At 48.3% G+C, this 15,102-nt stretch overlaps 1 long non-coding RNA gene across 1 annotated transcript; it reads right to left on the bottom strand.

The window, feature by feature from the left end:
- Positions 1–6,674: 6,674 nt before the first annotated feature.
- LOC109499607 lies at positions 6,675–15,085 on the bottom strand. The gene is made up of 2 exons (XR_002156950.2): positions 14,404–15,085; positions 6,675–10,743 (listed from the first exon to the last, which is right to left on the bottom strand). It is a non-coding gene; the product is annotated as an uncharacterized LOC109499607 (long non-coding RNA).
- Between the last annotated feature and the right edge of the window lie 17 nt (positions 15,086–15,102).

Below are 15,102 nucleotides of genomic sequence, written 5' to 3'. Positions count from 1 at the left end.
TTTAGGTAATGCTTTAGCTGCACATAGAGCGCTTTCTCTGTTATCAGCTCTCAGTACTTCATGATTTTTCATAAGCTTTTTAGCTCAATCATTATTTTATACTCTTAAAAATATATTCCCAAGCTTGTTTTTTTTACCTATCTTTTTTATGTCCTTCTTATAAACACCTAAATTTATTGCTTCAGAGTGAGCAAATATGGTTCATAAGATGCTAATTCTTTGTAATTTATGAAGACTTTCTTTGTGGCCTAGAACGTGGTCAATTTTTGTGAATGTTCCTTCTGTGCTCAAAAAAAATTTTCTACTTTGTATTCATTACCAGTGGTTTCCAAATAGAGCTCAGCTGACAGGCCACACTGGACTCATATGAATCACTGTTTAAAAATAGAGTGCCATAGACCTCAGTCTAAAATACAACAAATCTCTGAGATAAGACCCTTGAATCTGTGTGTCAAGCAGCATCTCAGGTAACTCTAAAATGGTAACTTTAGGAAGCACTCTCTTTTGTTCCTACCCACAATGCCCCCATATTCAGACAGGATCAGAGATAAAATTTCAGACAAATAGAATCCTATAATATTGAAGAGATTCCATATCCTTTCATGCTACATTTTCCCCACACTCAAAATCATCTATTTTAGATTATTCTTCCTTATACTTAGCCTAAGTATTTCATGCATGCCTTCTATTCTGTCTGCATTTCCCCCTCTTTCTTTCCTAAAGAACCAGATTTCATTTCTTAATCCATGACATAGGTGAGACACATGAAATCATGTAACTTAGGGGAAACACAGTTCCAGGGAGATAGCCTAAGTAGTCCAAATTCACCCCATGATACTTGTTTATGATTGCTTTACATGATTTGTGTGTGAATGACACTCTGCTGGAGACTATAAGTGATCCAGAGATCAGAGATCCAGAGAGCATGGGCTGTAAACTAGCCCTAAAAAATGAAGAGGGGAGCACTTCATCTTACTGTTGGAGGAGAAGATTTTTTCCCATGCATATCCTTTTGAATGCCAACAGTGAAGCCCACAGCACCAGCTGATGTTATCTTACAACTAGAACATAAACAAGTTCTAGGATGAAGTGGATTCTGTGGCCAGCAGAGTAGAAAAACAGTTCAGTGACTCTTAACCCAACCAGCTCCAAAACCTGCCCTACACCAAGATTTCCAGTTACATGAGATAATTCAATTAGTGTATTGGTAAGGATTTCTGTTCCTTGCAGTCTGAACCATCCTCACTGATAACACTCTTGGTTCCCTTTCACTGTAGATTAAAAACTCAACCAACCACTTTTGATTTTCAGTGGACCTTTTGCCGAAAGACCACAAATAAATCCTTCTTCGGCTTTTTTATTTTTACACCAAATGCTCCCAACACTGTCATCTTTCCACCACGAAAGTCACACTTCATTCCTTAATCAGAGGCATGCATGACTCTGAATAGTGCTGAGTTCAGTAAGAATTTCCTCTAATCTGTCATTTACCTACACTAGTCCAGAAGTCAGGCTTCAGTGCCTACAGAGTTTAGGATTCATGTGACTCTATGACTAACATGAAAACAATCAGCATATCTAGAAACATATATCACTAAACCAGGAGTGCCTCATGGAAAAATGAGGAAAGTCAGGTGGCTGTTAAATTACACTAAGTCATTATATAAGAAAAGGGAATGAAAAAATTAAGGACAAGTATATGTAATATAGGCCAGGAAAAATTTTTTAAGGGGTGTTACCTGTACTGCCCAACTTGAGACGTCTGAAGTCCAGACATCAATCAAATCTTGACCTTGAAACAATTCCCTAGTCAGAAAGGGATCAGGAATACATTAAAATGAATTCAAGACACTCAAAATTACATATTGTTCTCACATTACTATGGATTTACACATAATCCATGATATTAGAAAATGAAAAGCCAAAAAAAAGCAACACACACACACACACACACAAATTCTCATATTTACCTGCTATATGCATCTACATTATTTTCCTTTCTGTTAAATCTCCATGCTCGTAAAATGCACACCAATTCATCTGCATTTTTTGTAACTGATTTACAAATGGAAAGGACTTCAAGCTCTTATCTTTTCTGAGAATGCTCCAACTGCAGAAGTGTTCATAGGTAGAATCCAAAAAACAAAAGACATTTATCATATTCTATTTTTTGCTGAGCTCAGCCAGGCTGATTCCCTCAGCCTAATGCCAACATACACCCTCTATCTACAGAAAGCAACCAACCCCAGATGTGTGATACTTAAACCTGCCTTTTCAAATGGAAAGTACTCCCTAAGAGAATCTGTCACTCTCTACCCTCTTTATTTTACCCCTCTCTGTCACCAGAGCAGATCTTCAAAGGCATTCTGCCCCCTTATTCAGAAAAGCAAAAGACCTGTCCAAAAGACCTGCATAGTCCCTGCTTCTCCCAGGCTCCATCTCCAAATCCTATATGCCCTGTTGGCCTATTTAACTTTCCACACCCATTTTCTTCCAAGACATGGGTCCGGGAAATTTCGTTTATATTTTGATGTCTTCAAACATCATTTCCATTCCATGGGGGAAGAAAAACAAAAACTTCATGAGCCTCCTCTTTTGCTTAATGAAAAGTTGACAAATGAAAACTCACAGCTTTTCAAATTCTTAACATTTTAACTCCAGAGACTTGGAGAGTAAATTAGGTGAATATCTGAGTCATCAAGTAGGTCAGTCTTTTTTAAAGCCAAGAACTGGTCACAGCAGAGTCTCTCATTAAGATTGTGTGATGGAACACTCCACTAGCATCCCCATGGCCTAGCTAACAACCCACAAGAGCCAAACAAAAGGGTCATTTGTTTTTTCCAAAAAATATATTATCCTTCCAATTGGGAAAATAAAATTCTGAATCTATCCTAAATCCATGCTGATAGGGAAAGTCATGTGGATCCTTACAATTAAACGGACAGCAAAATTACATATAAAAACACTTTGGCCACCAACTGGGACATGAAAACTTAGCTATGAAAAACGGTAATGAAAAGAAGGAAGAAGAAGAACTAGGATAAAGAAAAACTATTTTGTTCCTGATCGTTTTAAGAGTAAGATTTTATGTGAATGATTTGTTTAAATGGCTATTAAACTGCTAAGGTGTTTATATATGTAAAATATGCATATTGGAGGAAGTCAGCTGGTAGCTTCACTCTCCTGAGGGAAAATCCAAAGTTCATTACCAATCTTCGGTCTACCGCAGAGAAGTCTGCAAGCCCCAGGGGCCTGGAATTCTAAAAAGGCCATTCAAGCCTCAGGTGGACTCCGCGTTTCTCCATTTCCCTGTCCTTCCGCTTTTCTTTCCTTAAAAATTTTCTTATAGGATTTGCATTTGATGAGGTTCAAGAGGTCACTTCCCCTCTTACCCTCCCCCTCCTGGTCCGGCGGAGTAGCCGCGTCCAGAAAACGAACGCCGTCCTAGCCAAAGTGCCTGAGAGAGGCGGCTCTGCCTGAGGTTTTGCCCCTGGTGTCCCGCTGCGGGGGACGTTTTCGACCTTGGAGGAGCCAGCCTGCCCTTTGTACTCAGGCCGTCTGTCCTGGAGAGGACCACGCCGATCTCAAGCAAAGGCCGACAGCCGAGGAATGGCCATTTATTGTCTGCCTTTTCCAAGCAGTATTTGGAGCCCGGTCCTGGACGGAGACGAACCTGGCCAAGGATCATACAGGGGAAACGTCGAAGGCACTAAAATGAAAATGCTCTCTCCGCTTTCCACCCCCAGCTTCTGAGGCTGTCGCCCTCTGTCTGTGCCCTGCGTTTCCGTTCCACTCCCACTTTGGGGTCGCAGTAGCGCACCGCTGCCCAAGGCACCCAGCACCCCAAGCAATCTGACCGCACTAAGCGAACCGAGTGATGGGGCCGAGGCACGGAGAAGTAGCCCTATACCAAGTCGTACTTCAGCCGCAAGTCCCCTTCCCGAAGAGATGGACCCGCCCCAGCGCGCTTTAGCCGTCGCTCTTAGAAGCCTCTCGGCCGCCGCGCGCTGCTGCTCCGGGCGTGAGCCTTCGGCCCAAAGGTCCTACCGGGGCCTTTTTGTACTTACTTCCAGCTTCTTTTCTAACGCTTAATTTTTAATCGCATCTCAAAACTAAAACAAAGCCCAAGAGTTTGGTTGGGGCTGGAACACGCGCAGGGGCCCAATTCTGCCTTTGCCCCTCGGACCACAACCGGAAGTCACCGGGAGAAAGCTCTGCCGCCGCGCTACCCGAAATCCGTCCAAGGTCAGAGGAATCCGCACAGCCAGTTTTGAGGCCAATGCGTGTTGAGCGCTCCCGACGTGCCGCACGCTGTTCTACAGCTCGGTTTGTATTATTTCGTTTAATCCTCCTAGCAACTCCATGGGGGAAGCTATTATTATCATCCCAACTACAGAAATGACAAAAGTGAAGTCCGGAAAAATAAAGTTAACTTGCTCAAGGTCAGGTAACTGGTATGTGCAAGGTGTATTGGGGCGGTGAGGGTGGGGCGAGGCGTACACAGAAAATAATTAAGTGGACTGAAAGCATTTACTACCTTAGTATTTCAAATTGCAGGTAACGTTTCAGACTCAGAGCTTTGAGAGCCCAGTGAGGTGGAGTAGGGGTGTTGAGCAGTGGCCCTTTTGTACGCCGGCATACAGGAGGGCAGGGACCCACGCTGCTGCCCGGGCGCTGTGGTTACGGTGAACGGCGAGGGTTCTTCGCCTGCCACCACACCACACAAGCCCGTCCAGAGTCTGCGCCTCTTGCAAACGGGAAATGGAGGGGAAAGGAGGAAAATTCCGCTTAAAACAAGCAAACTCCGTGGGCGCTGTACTGGCGGCCCACGTCCGCGAGGAATCTGCAAGGCGCCCTTGGCAGCTCAAGCTGCAACGAGCCGGCAAGTTTTTGTTCCGCGTTTTCACGCTTTTCTCACGGGATCTCGAAAACCAAAGATTCCTCGAGTGCAAATCAGCTGTTGATGGCTCGTCCCCCAAGGAGCCAAAACAAGTCACACAGACTTGGGCCGCTCAAAAACCTAACATTATTAAGCGGGAGCTTCCGCGAGGTAGTCACTCGAGTGAGCTCCTCTGACAGAGCTCAGCTCTACACACACACACACACACACACACACACACACACACACCGCACCGTGGCCACACAGTACCCTGTTCGGGCCACCGGGCATGGACCCACCGCACTGAGAGGGCGCGCGTCTGAGCCCGGGTGCTGCGAAAGAGTCGGATTCCTCCAGGGGCCGCGTGATCCCGTCTAAGAGAAACGTTTCCCCACTCCCAGGGAGTATTAGCCGTTCACTGTGGAGCCATGCAGCGCCACCCTCAGCCTGAACACACTCGGAGAGCAGAGACCCCAGCCCTCAGAGGCGGACTTACTTAAACTTGTAGACAATGGACCCACCATCATTTCCTTATTAGGGACAAAACCAAGGAGCATATAAGCGATTGCTCAGGGAAGGAAATTTCTCAAGTACGCCTAAAATTTAAAGAAGTACTTTAAGACTAAACGGCGCTTTTGTTGGATTGGGCCAAAAATATTAGTGTAAATGTGTATATGTCAAAATGTTAGTACTTTTACAATTTTTATTTCATCTTTGTAATCATCACAGAAGGACGTATTGTTTTTAAATTTTTATTATTTCCATTTTACAAAAAAAAAAGAGTAGGAATTGAAGCTCAGACTTATTCAAGGTCATCAGGAGCAGGTGCAATTGTCAAACAAAATCTAAAGACACCTATGAGCATCATGTCACTATTCATCTGCTCTGAGGATGAGGGAAATGCTAAGAACAAAGGTAACATATATTATTTGAGGGAGCAGAAAAAATCAGACAAGTCAATAACAAATATTTCTGAAATATTTGTACAGAGTCCTGGTGTGGACTGAGGGTTGGGGATACAGACCAACCAGTGGGCCATCCCCCAGGATCCCTTTCCCCCTCCACCCTAGCCCAAAATCTTCTCACAAGCACTTCCAAATAGTATGAAAAATTATTTCCTGGTCTGGGTACATGATTTGGAAACTACTATATGGATAGTATACTATATGGATAAACATATACACACATACATAGGGATAGATATATTCAAAGGCCACGTGTGATCTTGTGATAAATTCTGTATGTGTGATCTGGTATGCATATATGGAAGCAATGTGGGGTTAACTCCCCTTTTCACAGCTTATTGCTAAAGTACTCACCCAACCCCATTGAAGGTGGGGGAGGGAAAGTTTGTATACTTGGCAGTTTTAGCAGCCAGGAGAAACTCTAGATATTTGGGGCTGGAAGTCACTTGGGAGGAGGGGGGAGAAAGATGGAGAGTTCTGTTTGTAAGATACACATCCAGAACAATGTTCCAGCCTATTTCCAATTTCCCCAAGGAAGTATGCTTGTCTGCACCAAAATATAATTTTAGGTATGAAAGAGCTAGAACTGGTGGGTGTGTTTAGGAGTAATAAGGTGCACTTTTAAAACATGATGTATGGATTTGCCCTAAAATATTTCAGCAAAATGAAAATAGAAAAGAAAAATGGAGCAAGTGTGGCAAAATCTTCATAATTGTTATATCTAGGTGATGGGTATTGAAGAGAGAGCTTATTGTATACCCTCTCTACTTCTGGGTACTATGAGCCTTTTCATTTTAAATAAAAGTGTAAAAAGAAAAATAAAATCTCAATTTTTCATGTAAATAAGTGTGCTTTATTGTATATAAATCTAATTTTTAGAATTTTGAAAATAAAAGTCAGTTGCAGTAGAAAAAACCAGTTCCTTATGATACCATGTTGCAGAGGAAGACCAGTGGTTGACATCTTCGGCTCAGGTCCGAAATCTAGTTCCCTTGGCTTTCTGGAATCCCAGTTCACTCCTACCTATTGATCGCCTGTCTTTTGTATTCAGCCTTCCCCAACAGGACCTCCAAAGTTCCCCTTATCTCGTAGACTTTCACCAGCATAAATTTAGGAAGCTGCCTGGCTTTCTTCAGCCAAAAGGAATGAGAAATAATAAAAGCAAAAAGTCGTATTACTGTCACTGTAGACCCAGAAGAGGAGAAAGAGTTCTTGGAACCTCTTCACGGATGAGAACGCTAAGGCAGAAGAAAGTGCCTTCTCCAGGATACCTTGCTGAACAGCGGACTGGAACTGGCTTCACCAAACATTCGGTGGTCTGTCTCTTTTCTACTAGATGTCAGGAAAACGCCAGGAGCTCCGGGTATGTAACTTACAAATGAAGACCCAGCCTTCTGCCCCTTGCTTCAAGAAACCAAAACAGCTGCACTGAATCCTGAATTTCTTCAGCATGGCGTAAGCATGATTGCCACGGAGAGCGCACTTCGACAGAGCAGTGCCAAGTACGTAACTTATTTTCTTCTTTAAATGTTAACGGCATGCGGGGGTAGGAAAGGTGCCCTAAGATGGTCAACCCAGTACTAGGCAGACGATAATTTTTGAAGGAACCTAGGGTCTGGGACACGCGGCTGCGGGGAGCCTGGACCTCAGTGGCTGCGTCAGAAACCTTGGGCAGGTGAGGGAGAGGGAGCTGCGCCTTTGGAGGAGCGCAGGGTAGCCTCTCTGACCACGATTCCCGAGAGCCTGGCGCCACCCAGCGGAAATGAAAAGAACTCCTGCTTTTCCTCCAATTGCACCCAAGAAAAGGGGAGGCGCAGCCCGCAACACCGCAAAATCCAAGGATTTTTGGAGGGGGGGAAGGTGACACTCATTTGACGACTCCACAAATCCATGCCCAGCCTTCCCAGTTCACTCCTCCCCACCAGCAAGGGCACTCTGACCAGGCCCCAAAGTATGTCCCCTTGATCCCCAAGACGAAAAACGCTTTCTCCTAAAATGCAAACTACGGCCACGGAAAAGCTTTTAGTGTTGATGTTCAATGCAGAGTAGGGATATGCGTTTGCCGTGCCGGCCGCGCGACGGCAAGCACAGGGGAGAGTCAAAGCAGAGGATGGAGGGGAGGGCGACGAGGGCCGCGTAAATCATTTGGAGAGATTTTTGGCCTGAGTCCCTGTTTCCGAAAGGTTGCGGGATGGTTTGACGTTGATTATATAGCTGCTTTCTTTTCAAGTGCGCGCCCCTCCCCACCGCAGCCCGCCTGGTGTGCGAGGATTGTGTTTGAAAGGGAGGAAGCATTCTTGAAGTGGTGGGTGATGGATTGTCTAAACCCTTCTGGGACGTTTTGGGCGGGGGTTTTTCCAGGCAGCTCATCAATAAAGACCCCCCTGGAGAGGGGAAGGGGGAGCTGGAAAACGGCCCCCACCTCCCGGCCTGGAGGAACCAGGCCTGGAAAAGAATATTTGCGGCCAAGGGGAAGGGTATGAGGGAGTGAGAGAGGGCAAATGGGCCCCAGGCAGGTGGAGACTCCTTGCCAGGATCCTTCAGCCACGGAACCCTTTTGGGCTTCACCGCAAGGATGCCGCAGGGTGACTCATTGGGGGTAGGGAGGGGTGACAGCCGAAAGGCTGGTGGACTCTCAACACCAGGGTGTCAAGAGAGCAGGAAGTGGAGGTTCCAGAGCCAACATCAGTCCGTCTTGATGCACTAGGAGTCTTCTGTTTCTATAGATTTCTTTTCGAAGCCCCAAACAAAATCTGTCCATCTCTCTCAAATTGGAGGAGGGAGATTTAGGGTGGGGAGTAAGGATGATCTGGCTCAAGCCATCCCTTGGCTTTCATGGGATCAACACCTAGAACCAAGCCAAGGAAATGAGGTAGCCTCTGACGCTGAAAAGCCCCCTTCCTTCTCATGGGCAACAGCCTTCAGAGATGCCCCACGCAGGGTCGTGTAGGCCGCAGACATGGACTACTGAATGCCGATAGGGAAACGGGCGACTGCTAGCTCCCTGGGAAGACTGGAAATCTCAAAAGCAAGGCCAGCTTAGAGAGGCAGCTCTGGGGCTTCGTCTAGGATAGGAGGCCTCAGCTTTCTCAGAGAGCCACGGTCTCCGGTGTTTTCCCGGTCTCTTCTTCCGTCCTAGCACTGGCGAGCGCTGGCTTCCCCCGGTGCTGGCCTTGCGGGCCTTTCGTCCTTTGCGCCCCAGGGTCTACCAACGAGCTGTCCTCATTCCACGACCAAGGGTCAGGCCGCATCCCAAAACAGGGATCCACTGCCAGATCGGGGTCTGGGGGCAGGGAGGAGAGTAATGGGGGATGGATGACAAGAAGGGCTCCCGAAAGGCAGCTCCTCCAAGGCGGCGTCTGGGCGCCTGAGGTCCCGAGTCAGGCTCTGGGCGCCGAGCACGTTTTATTTATTCCCACAGAGGATGCTGGAGGACAAAAGAAATATTTGGACGTCAGCGCTGATTTATATTTTTGGAAGAGCTACGTTTCCTTTTCTGAAGAGAAGCAAGCGCGCCCCATATCCTGAGCTCAGCAGGGAGGACAGGAGGGGAGTTTTGATGCTCCAGGAAGTTCATCCATCGCGGCGCGGCGCGCAGGGCCCGGCGCCCGCGGAGTTCGCTGCCCTTGGAGATATTTATTTATTTGGGGGGAGGGGAGGGCAAAGGGAGACGAGACAAGTCAAACACGTGAAGAAAAACCGACCACGGCTGAGTTGGGACCTCCAGGGCGCCTCCCGACCTGCCGCCCCACAGCGGGCCGGCGAAGCTCCTACGTCGGGGGGCGTTGGAGACAAATCCTCGCAACCTCCGGACGCGTTTGGCTGATGAATTCCGCAGCCCACCGCGAGCGTCCTCCCTCGTTCAGTGCCTGAGGCTAACCTCTCCGGACCCAAGGGCGCCTCCCAGGTGGTCCTGTCCCTCCCGGCTGGCTGTGCGCTGAGCGCGTGGGGCCCAGCCACCTTCCTCCTGAGCCTGGTTAGACAGGCAGAAGCAGTGGGCGAGGGGCGCCTCAAAAGCGTGGTGCCACAGAGTAAGGGGCGCGCGGGCCCCGCGGCTGGAGGCACAGCAAGGTGGGCGCAGAAGTAATGCCGAGCTCAAAATATCCTGAGAGGCCCTGGCTTCACTGGTTTGTTTCATCAATGGGGACTTCCCTCACAGCAGCACAAGTGGATGCAAAATTTCCGTGCTGAGGGGCACCAGCACCCACACTTGCTTCTGCCTTTTTTTCTCCCAACACTGGGAATGTATGGGACAGGCTTCTCTAATTTTCCTTCGCTGCTGGGAGTCCTCTCATTCCTGCCCCGTCGGAGGGGCGCACCGACTGTGTCTTTCCCAGCACTGCCCCTTTTCTCTTGTTGCTGCAGGCATCAGAGCTGCCTTTTAGGAGGAATGGCAATGCCTACGATGGAAACCTTCTTCTCAAGCCCCACCCATAAACTCAGTAGGCGGTGGAAGAAGCCTAAGGGTGGTCCACTGGTCCGCTTGAGCTCTCAAGGTGCCCTGCCTGGTACCAATGCGCTGGCACCCGGGTCAGGGCCTGAGGGCAGATGGGTCCTCTTCCTGGAAGTATACCAAAGTTGTGTCTCCCAACTGAAGGGCTCTAGGGCCTCGAAATCTGAGAAGTGTGGAGACAGGAAGAGGTGCAGTCGCCATATGGGGCTCTGGAAGATTGGACCCCTTTTTACTTCCTCCTCAAGCACCTCAGACTAGGCCAAGCCAGGTATCAAATCAGGTCTACCTCCAGGCCCAGGAGATGGGGGCTTTCCGCAGATCTCTCAGGAAGGTGGCTATTAAAAGCCCTGCCCGGGACAGGCGTTTGGAGAGCGGAAGAATCTATCCAAATAAACATTTGGAATTGGGTGGCTGGTGTTCAGTCAAGCCCGGAGGTCTGGGGGTTTCTGGACTGAGGAAGAAGAGCAGACACTGAGAAGGGTGTAAAATTCCCACCATTAACCCTCCTTGCCAAGTTCCCCTCTCCTGAGTGCCTTCTCCTGGCCTCCTGGCCTCCTGGCCAGATTTTCTACTATAAATTAAAATTTCTAGGGGGGCCTCTGCGTCGTGCAGGCTCCTGGTCTTCCTTGGTTTCCTCAAACAAGCTGACACTCCCTGCGCCTCAGCATTGAGTTCCCACCGTCCCCATCTACAAAGGCCTCGCAGGAGCTAGAGAATCCTCTACACACATTAACTTTGTACCAAAACACAGGGTGAATACAGTGGTCAGTTACAGGCCGATTTGGGAAGAGGCTTTGCTCCGGCCGGGCTGACGGAAGGAAGGGAGGGGCAAGCAGAGCTAGAGTGTCCCGAGGAGGAGAGGTCTTGGATGGCGGTAAACAGTGTCGGTGCGGATGCGTCTCTCCGGTGGGTAACTGGTTTAGTCTAAGCCATTTCATGTAAAACCCACGAAGCAGAGGAAGTATGCTAAGAACATAAAATTTAAACCGCAATAATGAAGAGATTTCCTAGAATGAAACGCCGATTACAAAACAAAATCGGAGAAACCCAAGCTTCCCGAAGTTTACATTCCCCAGCGCAGGAGCAGGCGGGGGGGGGGGGGGGGGGGGGGGGGGGCCTTGGGGTTTGGAGCGGGAAAGGAACCCGCAGCCCAGGCGGACACAGTCAACCAAAGAGGGTCAGAGCACGGAGGATGGACAGAGGGCGGTTGCACTCGACGCCCTGTATTTCTGGTTAAGCAAGGAGCAGCCTGGGCTCATCTATATTCATTTTAACGAACCATAATACCTTTCCTTCCAGTAAGAAAAAATAAATCTAGATTTTTGTTGTTTATAAGGCAATGGAAGTAAGGAAGAGCTCACCACCATAAGAAAGGACTTCGGAGAGAGGGAACTGTCCTAAGCAAGGATATGTTGCAGAGACAACTTTCCTCTTAAACTGTCTGCTAAACAGAAATTCAGATATTCTTGCCAGGGATAAAGAATTTGACATGACTTGTTACTGCATGCATTCTTACCCAGGAGATCTGTATAAATCAGTAATTAAAACAAAGTTGAGAGGTTTCACTGCAATGTGTGGAAGCAGCACTGGATTGGGATCCCAGACCCCCCCCATAGGCCAGCTTTGTTATTTCCCCAGGTGTGACTTGCAGTGAGTCATCTGATCTTTCTGAACCCCAGTCTCTTTATGGCTAAGGGGAGATAACTGTACCTAGGTCAGGTGGTGGTGACATGATGTGAGTGGAAAAGCTTCTACCTGTGAAGTCTGTAATGAACAAATTCGGGGGTTAGTATTTCTTGACTTGGGGGTCCCTGTCAGGGGAAGTTTCCATAGGCAAAAGTGGGGTCTCCAAGAAAGAATTTCAGAGAAAAGCCTCTTCCTGCTCAGATAACTAAGGTCACCAACCTCCATATTTTTTGTGGAGTGCAGAGTAGTATTTAGATCCCCGGAGAGAGAAAAAGGCTTCAAGACAGCTGAGCTGCTCCTGGCTGGAACTGTAACTACAATGCCTACAGTCTTTCTAAGACCTGTCTAGCCTCCTGTAACACTCAGCAAAGTCTAAGTGGTATTTCTTGCAAGTTTGAAGAGTTTAAGTAAAATGGATACCATTGTCACTTGGATTGGATAGGAAAGGAGCCTTTAAAAATCCCTGCTATTTTAGCCTGCTTGGATTTTAGGGTAGGTGGTTTTTATTCTTCAGTCTCTGGGTCCTAAAACCTTTTAGGGTCTGAGATCCAATGTACATAGAATTCCTAGGTGTGGACAGTCAGAGAGGGTTCAGCAACAGTGATATTGACTTGCTTGCTGAATTTTCCAAAAATCTATTGTCCATCACCCCCACCTACAAATAAGATGATTGCCTTCCTTTTCCTTATGTTTCCATCTGGGCCAATTCTCTTCCCACTAAACACACACACACACACACACACACACACACACACACACACACACTGAAGGCTATGTCAGTGGGATTCCTTTTAGATACTATGTGTCCTCCTCACTCCAGTTTCTGTTATATCTGATTATTTTTCAGACATTTAAAGCATTGATGTAGTGAGCCTACCATGTATACTTACTTACATTTAAATTATTCCATGTAAAATGACAAAGGGGGGTAAGAGAAAAAATACCATGAATAAATGGGTATCCATCCCCAAAATATGCTCCCAAGTCACTCAGAAAGAAATTCTTAGAAGTAGAAACAACTGCAAAACCCCTACCCCAACTCAATCAAAACATCCCATCCGGAAAAGACTGACTTGTTTCTTTTTTCTATTGGAAATGAGCGGTAAACTGAGTTCATTTTAGCCGTGTTTTCTTAGCTGACTCTCGGCTACAATCAAGCCATTTTCGGACACATTCCCATGTAGGTACCAGGGGTGCTCTGGAGGAAGCTGTCGACGCCTGTTCAGCTAATTTAGGTTTTCTTTGTCTAATTACTGTGGAGCTTAGGGAAAAGGAGCCCGGCTCAGGGCAGTAAACTGACACTCGGTCTCTGTGTGTGGTATCCAGGCAGGGTTTGATGGAAAAAGCCTGCTTCCACTCAACTTCAGGTCACTGTCTGGGGCCAGCCCCAGCCCAGCCCCCAGCTTCCCCCCTCCCACTCCTCCCTCTCCTCAGCTTCTACAGCCCCACCAGCACACTCAGTCAGGAGCAGATTCTCTATTCAGTATCTCCAGGGGCACAGATAGCTAGTGCCACCCCACTGCCTCGGTTCTGTTCCAAGGCTTTTGGCAGCTGGCCTTTCTCTGGATCCCGGACCAATCTCAGATTCTCTTGTCCTACCCCCCCCCCCCCAGGCTCCCCAGCACACATACTTGCACCTTAGTCCCTTTGGAGTAGACATAGAGGGGTGCCCAGCCCAGCCTCCCATTTTGTCCTCTGGTCTGCAGCACCTCCCTTCTGGGCCTCCCCCATCAGTCCTTGTGTGGCCAGGCCAGCTCCCAGGCCTCCGGCTCTCCTCCTCCCACTTCCAGCCCCTGTCCCTGGTCAGACTACATTTCCTTGCACGTGTAATCCAATAACTAACTGTCGGGTCTCATTGGAAGTGATTCCTCCCGAGGGCACATCCTCTCTCCCAGCCTGACTCTTACTTAGAGAAGAATTGGCCACACTGGGGTGGAGTGTTCTCCTACATAAGGTAGTTTCAAGATGGCACAGTTTTTTGGTGGACAGCATTGAGACTAAGGATTGTAAATCTAGAGACAGTTACCCCTTCAGGACTGAATATAAATACAGCTATCTTACTTATCTCACTCAGTGTCAGCCTTCTTTCTGCATTTTTTCTTTCTTTCCTTTTTTTTCTTTTCCTTTCTTTCAAAACATCAGATGGAAAAAGGAAAGGAAGTGGAAACAAACGCAAACATGAATCCTATTCGACTGGGTTTCCAGAGTCTCTAAACTTTGGTTTTTTTCTCTGTCTATACCTCTCTGCTTAAAGTTCTGAAACTGCTCCAGGATTGCTCCTCCGCAGTAACGCGGGGGGGGGGGGGAGGCACAGGGGGGCGGGGAGGGAGTCTCTGCGGCGCCCCAGCTTCTCGCCCTCTGCTAAGCAACTGTTGCGGAGCTTACAGGCCCTGTCAGAAAGAGAGAGGATGGAACTTTACCTTTGGGCGTGTGACACCCTGGCGTGTGGTGAGGGCTGCAATGTCTAAATGAAGTTGACAGATGGTGTCAGTGCGGGCACAGGGGGAAGGCAGCTAAGGAGGCTCCCGGCGGGCGGCGAGGGCAGCACCAGCACGAGCGGCCGCACCATTCGGCCCAGGATGAGACAGGAGGAGGATGAGGAGGAGGAGGAGAAGGAGGAAGGAGGAGGGGGAGGAGAAAAGGGGGAGGTGGGAGGGATATGAGGAGGGGGATGAAGACCGGGTGGGGGTGAATGGAGGGAGAGGAGGGCGGAGGAGAGAGCAGAGGGAAAGGGGGAGGAGAACGGAGAGGAGAAGCATGGGTGGGTCCGCTCTGAGGGGTTGGCTGGTTTTGGGGATGAGAGGCAGGGGTGCTGTAAGGGGCAACGAGAAAGAAGATTTCATAAAGTTATAGGTGGTCGAGTTTTGCTGGGGATGGGGATCGTCCTAGCAAAATGTGAATGAGTCTGTAGTCCCTCAGTTTGAAAGAGGGTGGGTAGGTGAGAGGGAAAGTGGCCGAGAGAAGAATTAAAAGGCCGAGGAGAACCCTGGAGAGAGGGGAGCAAGATAAGAGCTGGAGACTGCAGCCAGGTTGGGAGGGGGGAGGAGTGAGCATTGAGGCCGAGCGCTCCCTCCCCAAGGCGGCGCGGAGAGTGGAGGGGGCAGGGCGGGGTGGGGGTG

The sequence above is a fragment of the Felis catus genome, chromosome B2, assembly GCF_018350175.1.
Source record: "Felis catus isolate Fca126 chromosome B2, F.catus_Fca126_mat1.0, whole genome shotgun sequence".
NCBI classification, from domain to species: Eukaryota; Metazoa; Chordata; class Mammalia; order Carnivora; family Felidae; genus Felis; species Felis catus.
Note: the sequence above shows the minus strand (reverse complement) of the source record. Positions and strands in the feature narration are given on the sequence as shown.